Source organism: Coptis chinensis, unplaced genomic scaffold (genome assembly GCF_015680905.1).
Source record: "Coptis chinensis isolate HL-2020 unplaced genomic scaffold, ASM1568090v1 utg279_pilon_pilon, whole genome shotgun sequence".
NCBI lineage: Eukaryota > Viridiplantae > Streptophyta > Magnoliopsida > Ranunculales > Ranunculaceae > Coptis > Coptis chinensis.
The window spans coordinates 284,536-296,324 of record NW_028238138.1 but is presented as its reverse complement, the minus strand read 5'-3'; the positions used below and the strand labels follow the sequence as shown (position 1 = coordinate 296,324).

At 35.4% G+C, this 11,789-nt stretch overlaps 1 long non-coding RNA gene across 1 annotated transcript; it reads right to left on the bottom strand.

Moving 5' to 3' along the window:
* Window positions 1–9,422: 9,422 nt before the first annotated feature.
* LOC147473336 (uncharacterized) lies at window positions 9,423–10,053 on the bottom strand. Its single transcript, XR_015210491.1, has 3 exons — window positions 9,806–10,053; window positions 9,594–9,653; window positions 9,423–9,503 (listed from the first exon to the last, which is right to left on the bottom strand). It is a non-coding gene; the product is annotated as an uncharacterized LOC147473336 (long non-coding RNA).
* Between the last annotated feature and the right edge of the window lie 1,736 nt (window positions 10,054–11,789).

The window sequence follows — 11,789 nt, the reverse complement described above, 5'->3', positions numbered from 1 at the left end:
TTTCATTGAGAATATTCTCAGAGGGGTTTCAAAACAATCTTTGTCGTACACATGTTTTTAGCCGATCCCAAAACAATCCTAATGCAGATCCCTGTGCGATCCTGACTACCATTTGTCTTACCATTTTGTTTGTTATAATAGATCTTTTGATTTTTCTATTACATGTGTCGCCACTGTGAGGCTCATAGTTGTGACTTGTGAGCCCAAACAAACAAACAAACAAACAAACAAACAAACAAAAAAAAATCTCTCTCTCCCATGTTTCCACCTCCTTTTTCTCTCCAGCCACTATCTGATAGTTTAAAAAAGTGTTATGTATTCTTTAATTCTACAACAAAATTCACTACTGTCTACTAGAGCTTGAAGAATTCCCAAATGACATGCGTATTGCCCAACACGTTGTTGTACCCCCCGCAGATATTTGTCTTTCTAACCACACAATTACCAGTACCCCTATTATGATTCCCGAGAGTAAAAATAGGAACAAGCAACCATATGAGCCCATAAACCTCTTTGAAGGATTTTGATATGGAAAAAGAATTGATAGATTGTACTTTTGTCGTATCAATTATCATTTCAACGATCAACTTCTCCCATAATAATATCTATACTATCTAGTATTGTTATAATATCAGCCAATTTCATTCTTTTAACTAGCTGAGGGAGAATTTGCAAATTGATAAAACCTGGTGGACGAATTTTCCATCTCCTCAGAGTTGCAAAGTTTAATAAAAAAAAACAAATTGTACCGCTCATAGATTATGTGAGATTTAAAGGAAATAATTTTTTCCTTGATCAATTTCGACTTCCATGTTACGAGTTTGTATTCATTCTTACTACTTTACCAAACCCAAATGGCCAAACCCTTCCTAGCCTAGTATTTCACATCTTCTTTTCCTTTCTGAATATAACCAACTGGGTCACCAAATGACTTTCTTGTTTGAAGGGAGACCTAACTAGGTCACCAAATGGGAAATGCCTTTTATGCCGATCTATATAGATTTGTAAACTAATTAGGAGGTGAGTGATGTTGTGCAAATGACTGGTAAATGTATATAGGACCTACCTAGTAGGGAAGATATGCTATTTACAGTTATGTATTCCTCCCTTTCAACTAATTTGATGTGACGTGTAATGTACTTATTGTAAAGGTGTGATTCAGCTTTCTTTTATATACACAGTTGAATGGGAACTGGAATGGATGATAGAAGGGACCGAGTTCGGCTTGGGAGCGAACTGCCTACGTATCTTGCTCTCCCTTCTGAGGGGAGAGAAGAATCAGGTCTGACGTAGTTTATAGGAGGGGTATTTATAGATGTTGAGAGTGAATCCTCGCCCACCACGTGTAAAGTGTACCACAAACGTGGGGTCTCGATTAAGGAGGCGTGCGAGACCTGTCTTTATAGGTCTGCTATGATGATGGGGATTAGTAGTGCGGGCAAGTAGCTTGCGGCGATTGGTCGATGAGTCGGTGGCGATGATTAGTAGCTTCTTGGCGGTGGTTTGTGAAAGTACACCCGGTAATGATTGCATATGGATAAGAGATGATGTCATAAGTCGAGGTGTTCTGCGTGAGATCATCTGTTCGACCTGCGTTATCCTGGAGCGAGCTGAAGTACACCACGTACATAAGGCGAGTTGCTTATGAATTGAGCTTTGAGGACGTTGACATGAGATCGGTATGGTATTTCTGTTTATGCTGGATACGTGTCTAATATTCATTAGATGTGAATATTACTCCCTCATACTTATGTATATTTCAGCATATCAATACAATAGGCTCACTTAACAAAAAAAAATCTTCTTTTCTTTTCCAAGAAGCAATCAAGTTTGCATGCATTCACTTCTTTGTGTGCATAAGGCCCAATGAAATGTCCAGAATCCTAGACAGGGTCCTTTTTGTGCATGTTCAAGCGAAGTCCATGCTACAGCTTGTGGGTTAAATGGGGGCTTTGTAGTTTACGCGGTGATAAACTATGGGTGTAAATGGGGAGCTTTTGTATATCTTTTGATCCATTAATATACGTCTAACTCAATGGGCAGAAGTACTGCGTGTTGCTGGTGTTGCACTTCAACTAGCAACCCTAGTTCCCACTGACTATGTACAATATATGAAGGTACATTTTCAACCACTTGCTTGGTTTAAGGAAGCCATTTGTTCCGAATTCGTTCCATCCACATCTGGACCACTAAATGGATCATGATTCACGAGAGATAGTGGTCCAAAAGATCATCATTTTTAAGTTGGGTCGTCACCAATTAGCCTGGTGAAATCAAAATCATATCTTCATTCAGTGGACCCAATTAACGTGGTCCATTTATTTTAATCTCAATGCTTTCTTGCTACGATTGTCAGGCATAAAGTTATTTGGACCCGATGGTGTTATGGATTTGGGCCTCAACCATTTCAGTCCATTAGTTTGCCTTTTGACCTATTGATACGTCAACGTCAAATCCTATTGTCAGTGTACCACCACAATTGGATCAACGGCGTAAAATTGTCAACAAGTTGACACAGAAATTCTGATTTGTTTAACTAGAAACCTCGCTTGCGCTGGAGTGACAAAATGGCCGCAAAAAGTAACTCTCAACACCATTTTTTTTTTTTTTTTAATTATTCACAAAGACTAGGTAGATAAAAAAGTTAAGTATACTCTTGACACAAAATAAAAAATGGCTCCGGGAGATAAAATGTCACGTATATTTCTAATGCGAAATAATAAACGGTCTGGCCCAACCGAAACGACATAGTGTATATAGTATAAACAATTACCTATTTGGATATAAACAATGATTGTTCATATCTCAACATAATGTATGATTAGTAATAACACTCATTGTTCATACTTATTTTGAGTATGAATAATCACTGTTTATAAATCAACATGATATATTCTCAATATAATGTATGATCAATAAGAACACTTATTAGAGTATGAATAATCATTGTTCATACTTATTTGGAATATAAATAATCAACAGGGATGACCCTAAGTTTTGGGGGGAGGGGCTAGGCAGGTTCGAAATTGGGGACGATGTAAATATGTAGTAAAAAAATAAATAAATAAATAAAACCACATCACACACTTTGAAGAAGAAAATGATGTAGTTGTCTTTTTGCACTCTTGCAATAATAAAACTTAATTTGAAAGTTATAAAATTTAACATAAGCATAGCATTGTGGGTAGCATATATCAACCTTAAAAACTGGAGTACATAATTTTAAAAATAATCGCAACTAAATGGTTTGTTAAATTGGTTATTACTTGTCTGACTTATTACATGTGGCAGTGAGTACAAAGTTGATGGGACTTGGCGTGGCTGAGGGACCTCTTTTAGGCCTAAAATATCGAGTATAATTAAAATGGGCTTTGAGTGGAATATAAATACATAGTTGATAGTTGGATCTGGCAAGACTGGGGGCCCTATTTAAGGTCAGAAGCTTGGGGGGCCCTAGCCCACTGGCTGTGGACTGTCCTCAGGGCCGACACTGACAATCAATGTTCATATATCAACATTATTCATACCTCAAACATGAGCTATGAACAATCAATGTTTGTATATCTATTTGCCGTGATTGTTCATACTTCAACATGAACTATGCAAAATCATTATTCGTGTATCAACATGAGTTATGAATAATTATTGTTTATACCTATTAGGTGTATGAACAATCATTGTTAATACATTAATATTGTTTATATCTCAAACATGAGTTATGCACAATCAATGTTCGTATAATTTTCATACCTATTCGGGGTTCATATCTCAACATGAGCTATAAATAATCAGTGATTGTATGAATAACGATTGTTTATACTTCAATATGAACTATATACAATCATTATTCATACATCAATATGAGTTATGCACAATCACTATTCATACATCAACATGTGTATGAGGTATGTTCATTTGTTTGGGTAGAATAACAATCACTAAATTTTCATGTTTTATAAACATAACACATAGGGGTGAAATTGGTATTTAAAAAATAAATAAAAATTTATATGTTTTATATCTATAATAACACATAGGGATAAAATTAGTATTTTAAAAAAATAAAAATGCCGGACTAACTTATTTTGTCCTTGAGAATTACTAAAATTGAAATTGTAAATTCCTAAGTTATCTAATGTTGGAAATTGTCCCTGCGAGTTTTGTTACTAAAAAAAGTCATCTAAAATTGTTTTTTCTAGAAATTAGTCCTTTGGACTCTTTTAATTTCTTGCCTTTCTGGTCTGGTCGATTAAAAAATACCTTACTTGATTAATTTTAATCTCGCCCAATTAGGGAACCATTTATACAAACGGCAATATCAAAGAACTATTTTGTTTTTGTTTTTTTTCGATAATATCACAGACCCATTTTGTTCGCTTCCTCTAGTTCTTTTAAAACATCCAGCTGTGGTACAAAGAACTACACTCATTGGTACAAACAACCATATCAATATAGTACTTCTTCACCAAAAAATATCATTATACTATTTAGATAGATCAATAATTACATTGTATAAAGTTGTGTACTCTATTATTTAGGATGTTTAGAATATAAACTTTATAGTTGCATAATAATATATATATATATATATATATATATATATATATATATATATATATATATATATATATATATATATCGGTTTGTCTAGAGTGCCACTCTTATAGTGACACTCTTATCTCACACTTTTTCTGGTCCCTCGGATCTCAAGATGAGATGACCGGATCTAATTTTGATAAAAACTCGAAATTTTGAAATTTCAGAAACTAAAAATGAGGATAAAAACGTCTTTTACATATCATCTTCTCAAAAAAAAAAAAAAAAAACAGATTTACAAATAATGGTTATGCAGGTTATTTGATTTCTGGTAAAGTGAAATTTGAGTGTGCTTGGTTGAGTCGTCTTTCATACCAGATGCAGGCATTCTATCGGCATTTAACAAGGAAAGAGGAGGTACAACAGGATTGGTTTTTGGGTACAACAGGTTATTTGATTTTTTTTGTTTTTGTTTTTGGGTTTCAACTTGTTTTACTTGCGACATCATTCCCAATTAAGGTTGCACGTGATTTGAATCCCTTGATAACGTGGACAATGGGCTCTAATAGCACCATGGTTTGAAAGGCAAAAGAAGGAACTTGATTTGAAACACAGGCCAATCTTCTAATGGCGGATGGGTGGTATATGGTGTTTTACATAGGGTGTCGCGGTGCAACTCTTTGAGGGTTTGCTTCTTCACATTCTTCCACTTATCTTGGTTTGGATAAATTTTCTTGAAGGAATCCATGTTCAATGGAGAATTACAGGCAACAGGATCATATGCTCCTCGCTATCAAAGTTCTTGAAAGATATTGGGAACAATTCTTCACTCAAACATAGTAAAACTGTTTTCTTTGTATTTCTTGTGAGAGCTCGGTACTTCTTGTTTATGAATACATGGTGAATAGCAGCTTAGACCGATGGTTACACAAAAGAAAGAGAGAATCAATATTTTTGATTCGGTTAACCATGTTCTCTTGGATTGGCCTACAAGGTTGCATATCGCAGTTGAGTTGCTCAAGGTCTTTGCTACATGCATCATGGATGCTCTCGATCCATCATTCATTGTGATGTGAAATCGAGCAATATCTTGTTGGATGCCAACTTTAATGCTACGATTGCAGACTTTGGATTGGCAAAGATGTTGGTTAAGCATGGGGAGTCGGATACAATGTCTGCGATGTAGCGTGCTCTACGGATACATTCGCCCGGTGAGTCTTATTTGAGTACATTTCTATATTTTATAACATACTTAAAGTTGGAAAATCGGCTAAACCTGCGGTTGGTTGATTGAATTTCGAGAGTACACTTACACAACCAAGGTGAATGATATCTAATGTCTAACGCTTAAAACTGAAATTTGGCGGGCATGGAGGGTGTGATATCGGTGTTTAGGAGCGGGGACATTGCGATTGCATACAACTCGTAGTTGGGATTTTTAGGTCTTATATTGGAGCGGGGCAAAGTGACTTCAGTAGCCATGAAGACAAACAAAGCGTCTCCAATGCAGCTAGCTGAACTGCTGCAGGCCTTGTGAACTGCTGCAAGCCTTATTTGACACATGTCTTTCAGGTGATGAAATCAGTGTGGCTTGTTGAATTGCTGCAGGCCTTGTGATTTGAGTTACTGGTGCTTGGACCACTTCTGGAGATTGGCTAGTAGCAACTGGCCTTGTACAAGTTGCAAAAACTCATTTGGCCTTGAGAAATGAATTCCTTTTCAATTGTAAATGAAATCCGCAATAGTATTGATAGAAGGACATCTGTGTTTGAGAATTTACTTGTAAAGAATTTGGGTGGTATAAGTTTCTCAATAACTGGCAGTGCTCGAAACAATGTCTATAATATTGACAATTCACTAGTGATTTGATTTTGTGGAATTAGTAGGGATTTTATGAGTCTGCAGATACAAATAAAGGAAGAGGATGCCTGAAACTTCAAAACTTAGTAACAATAATTCATTAGAGTTGTCAAACTTATTACTTCGATGGAAAACTAATATTACGATGCTGGCGATGGTGTGTTCAATCGAATCAATGGAATGACCTTAAACTTGTCGAGAGCTACTTATCGAGGAGAAAGTTAGTATCCCGATGTAACGGTTAGCCAATGCATATGAAATCAACAATCAACCTGTCATATTGATGACAAATGATGCAATTCAACAATACAATAGTAGTGTCTCTCAGTTTCTTGTCAACCCCTCATAAGCCGTTATAGTTCTCATAATATAACATCAAGACAATGAAAAAATATAACATCAAGACAACATAAATGGCCATGCCGTTTGGACTTTGAACTTGCAAAAAAAAATTTGTGTCAAACGTTTGGACTTTGTCCCAAGCGGCATGCCCACACCGTTTGTCCTTAGTCCCAAAAAGCGGCATGCCGCGTTTGTTTGGTACTAAGGCCAGCGGTGTCCGTATACCGTTGGACTTTAACTTGCAAAAAATGGCGTGTACACGTTTGGACTTAGTACCAAGCGGCATGGCCATGCCGTTGGCCTTAGTACCAAACGGCAGCATGGCCACAACGGCTTGGCCCGTTGGCCTTAGTACCAAACGGCATGGCCACACCGTTTGGTACTAATACCAAACGGTGTGGCCATGCCGTTTTGGTACTAAGGCCAAGCGGTGTGGCCATGCCATGCCGTTTGGGACTAAGTCCAAACGCGCCACGCCATTTTTGCAGAAAGTTCAAAGTCCACGTACGCCACCGTTTGGCCTTAGTACCAAACGGTGTGGCCATGCCGTTTGGGACTAAGGACAAACGGTGTGGGCATGCCGTTTGGGACAAAGTCCAAACAGACACGCCATTTTTTTTTACAAGTTCAAAGTCCAAACGGCATGGCCATTTATGTTGTCTTGATGTTATATTTTTTCTGTTGTCTTGATGTTATATTATGAGAACTATAACGGCTTATGAGGGTTGACAGTAACTTGAGAGACACTACTATTTTTTCTGTTGTCTTGACCGTTGGACTAGGGTCCCCAAACGGTGTGGCTATGTCATTTGGGACTAAGTCCAAACGGTATGGCCACACCGGTCAAGGGGCAAAAAAACAGACACGTCATTTTTTTATCCAAGTTCAAATGATGCTAGTACCATAGTTAAGAGTGGCAAGTCTCCAAGTTTTCAACAAAGATCTCCAATACAATGAGGATGGACATGGCTTTGGGTGGAATCGTATTCGTTAGCTGCACTCAAGACCTCCAAATCGGATCAAGATGGGAGATGTAAAAAATAGTCTGCGCCGCCTAATAGTCTCAATGCACTGGGAGACATAATACTGTAGCAGATTTTGGTGTAAGAATGTAAGATTACAAGTTGACGACACTTTTTTGTATGAAAGGACCCCATGGTTATATAAATGGGAGGTCCGAGACCAGGTCTAAGAAAATATCACTTAACCTGGAAAATACTCTTTCCTGGCCTACAAGCACTTTACTGACTCGTTGACATACATATATATGGTCCGCACAACCAAAAGTTTACAAGCAACTACACCTCACAAAAAGTACAAATAACCCTTGTAAAGAAAACAAATGAAAAACTGAATAAAGATGCACATCACAAGATTAAATATCAACCAAATTTAATGCCCATTGAGAGAATCAAAATCAACCAGAAGCACAATACTCTTTAACATAAAATAGTTTCCATTTTCCTCACAAAATTAAATAGAACAATCTTCGTTTAACAAGTAAAAACATTCCCCATTAAACTAAGGTACTAAAGACACTAACTAGCTCCCGGACACCTTTAACATGAACTTCACCAGCCCAGTAAGGGAATTCAACCTAAGCTACCAAAGTGCTGGCAGTGGTGGATTCACTGCACAAAGAAAGAAAAAGAAAAGCATCGAAGAACTAGCTAGACAAGCATCTAAAAACAGATTTTATATAAGTAAGAAACGCAACACGTGAAAGATAGCATCATAAAAGAAGAGCTCGATTATCATAGCACTAGATACCATTTCAATAAAATCGGAAAAGCCAAAAAGAGGTTTGATGGGGTGTTATAATCGAGAAAATACATGGGAACGGGATCTTATAATCTGAGAACCACCTTCCCATAAAATCGGGGAAAATGTCCCTACCTACAAGTCATGGTCTATAAAGAACCAACAACAACAAATGAAGCAAGACTTTTAAGTTTTAGCATTCAAGAACCAACAACAACGAATGAAGCAAGACTTCTAACATTCAAGAACCAACTTATTATAATTCATTATACATTGAACAATTATGAAAAATACAAAAAACGCATGCAAGCACCATTTTGGTAACTTATGGATTAAGACCTAAATCTACAATTATTAAACATAAATATATCATTGCCTTTGAGCATAACCACGGACTTAATTAAAACAATAGGCAACAAAGCGATAAGCAAATAAGTTAGCCGCATAAAGGGGAGGAACACCAAGTTTCACATTAAAATACAATCATTTCTTAGAAGTTAGAACTTAAGACACTACATACCATATTCTAATAACCAGAGGCATTGACATAGAACCAAGTGATTTTCAGTAGGAAGCTTAAACCTAAAATGCATTGAACCCGGAATGTATAGGTTTATATTGATTTTTATTGTCTACTCTTTAAGCGTGGAAACGAGAGACATGCATCCAAGCCCGGATCTCTAATTTTGCAACCATAAACCCAAACTTCACCAATTATTTCTCAAAACATTGGTTCATATAAAATATGAATCCGACATCAATACTAATAAGTGCATACAACAACCGTATATAACTAAACAATGTGTGCGAGTCCACTCACTATTTCGGTCGAGGGAAGCTTCTTGGTCCTCTTGTAGTAACGAGTGAGCTTATGAATCCTGCTCTCAACCAAAATCAGCCTAAACTTGTGTCCTTATCCTTCATGTTCCTCTCCAAATGCTTATGGATAGCAACTGGCTTCTTAATCAAATGGTACAGATCTTCAGGAATTTTAGGTGCAAGCCCTACAACCCCACAATATAAAGCAACCATTTTTAAAACTAAAATACAAAAAACAAGTGAATAAATAAATAGAAAACAAAATGGATTAGTACCGTGGGACTTGAGAATATGCAAGATCTTTAGCACGAGTAACACTTTTGACCTGAGCGATACTGTGATAATCACGAAGAAGCACACCGATTTGAGATGGTGGTAAACTCTTCTTAGCAAACTTACAGATGTTATCCAAAACCAGAAAACATTATAAAAAAATAAAAAGGATGAATAAATATTATAAAATAGATTTGAGGTTTTTATTGCTTACATCTTGAGATTGGACTTTGAGCCTGGTGAGTTTCTCTTGTATGCCAAACCGTATGCTTCATCGAAGAGATCTAGTTATAAAAAGCTTAGATCGAAAATTTCTTGTGTGTTCATAACTGAGATCTAGTTATAAGAAGCTTAGATCGAAAATTGAGAAACTTTCTGAGACTGAATAATGTTCTCTGAAACTGAATAATGTTCTTGTTGATAAGAAAATTGATTAATTGTTTGGTAAACAATTTTTCTAGATTCAAAATTTCACGAGTGGAGAAGAAGAGGGCGACCGTGAGAGATGATCAAACATTTAGCATTTTTTTCGTTTTTTGGTTTCGAAATACTTTAAAATCTTGAAATATCGGATATTTGAGTGAATTAGATCGATGATCTAGAGAAGAGATCCAAGGGACGAAGAAGTGTGAGATAAGGGTGTCACTATAAGAGTGGCACTCTAGACAAAAATATATATATATATATATATATATATATATATATATATATATATATATATATATATATATATATATATATATATATATATATATATATATATTTATATTTATATTTTGGGAGGGTGAATATATATATATTCTATCGATAAAATATTTATTTCTTCTCCCAATATAGATATGGGAGGGTGAATATGGTTATAGACACCATCTCCAATGTCCCGAGCCAACATGATTCAAGTGATCTTAAAACATGTAATTAAAAGGAAGAACATGGTTTATCATATGTTTTTTTTTCAACAAACGTATATATACACATATGTAGATGAGCAGGTTCTGTTTACTACATTTTTTATACTATAGTTTATATTATACCCCACAATATTATGTACAACGTTAATTATAACCTATTTTTTTATGGATGTGTTTAACTAACTATGAAGATCATTTCTACAAAATTTAAACTAATTTGATATTGTTTAACTATGTCAAAAGATGATTACAAAACCGTAAAATCTTAACCGTTTAAAAAAAATCAAAATTGAGAACGATTTTTAACTAGGTTAAAAATTTCTAAATGAGACGATTTTTTGTAGAGATATTATCAATTATTAGTATATATTGGGGATTCTCCAACAACAGTATGTGGACTTGTGCAATTGTGTCAATTTGTTCTTTACCATAAAAGTTGCAAATAATAATTAATATTTAACAACTTCAACAGATTCTTACTTTGGTCCCTTTTATTTGTTATTTTCTGATATACCAATCTGAAGGAGAATTACTCGTTCATCATAAGATTTGGATGATTTGTCCCATTTTTCACAATTACCCCAAAGTTCAAATCTGTCAACATCTTGACACACTATGAAAATTCCATCTACCAATTCTTTCTTACTCTGTAAATACTTTTGAAATTTTGATACTTTTAGCCTAGAATTCGGTTTTTCAACCAATTACAAAAGTTCCAAGTCTTCGATGCCCGTCAAACTTCAGAAACAAAACAATTTTGCCGATGAAATTATTTTGACGACACACAATATATTTTATCCAAATCTCTAAACAGTCAATAAGTACTGCGAAAATTTTGTGAATATGACTATTTGTTTGACATTTTCAGTGCTTACATAAAACGGTTAACGGTGCACTGTTTATGTAATAAAATTTGGAATACAAAACATAATATTACCAAGTGGGTAATTGATGTTGGAAACTCGGAATGCAAAACAGACTGAGGTAGTTCATAAACTTCCTATTTCAGCCTGTAGAGTTCACACAAGACCAACTGATAAGACTAACAACACTCACTGATTTATGCAAATCTTGGAGTCAGCAACTCAGCATGGCAACTAAGAACATTTTTTGAGATGATTAATAAAAAATAAAATGATAAATTGCCTGAAATCTTAATCAATTACAAGCCTATACTTGAAAAAAGCAATTATAATTATAGTCAGGTTCAACTCTGTCGGGTATCCTGGGCTTCAATAGCTAGGATTTGACTTAAACTTGGTATACCGTATACCTACGTCTCCAACT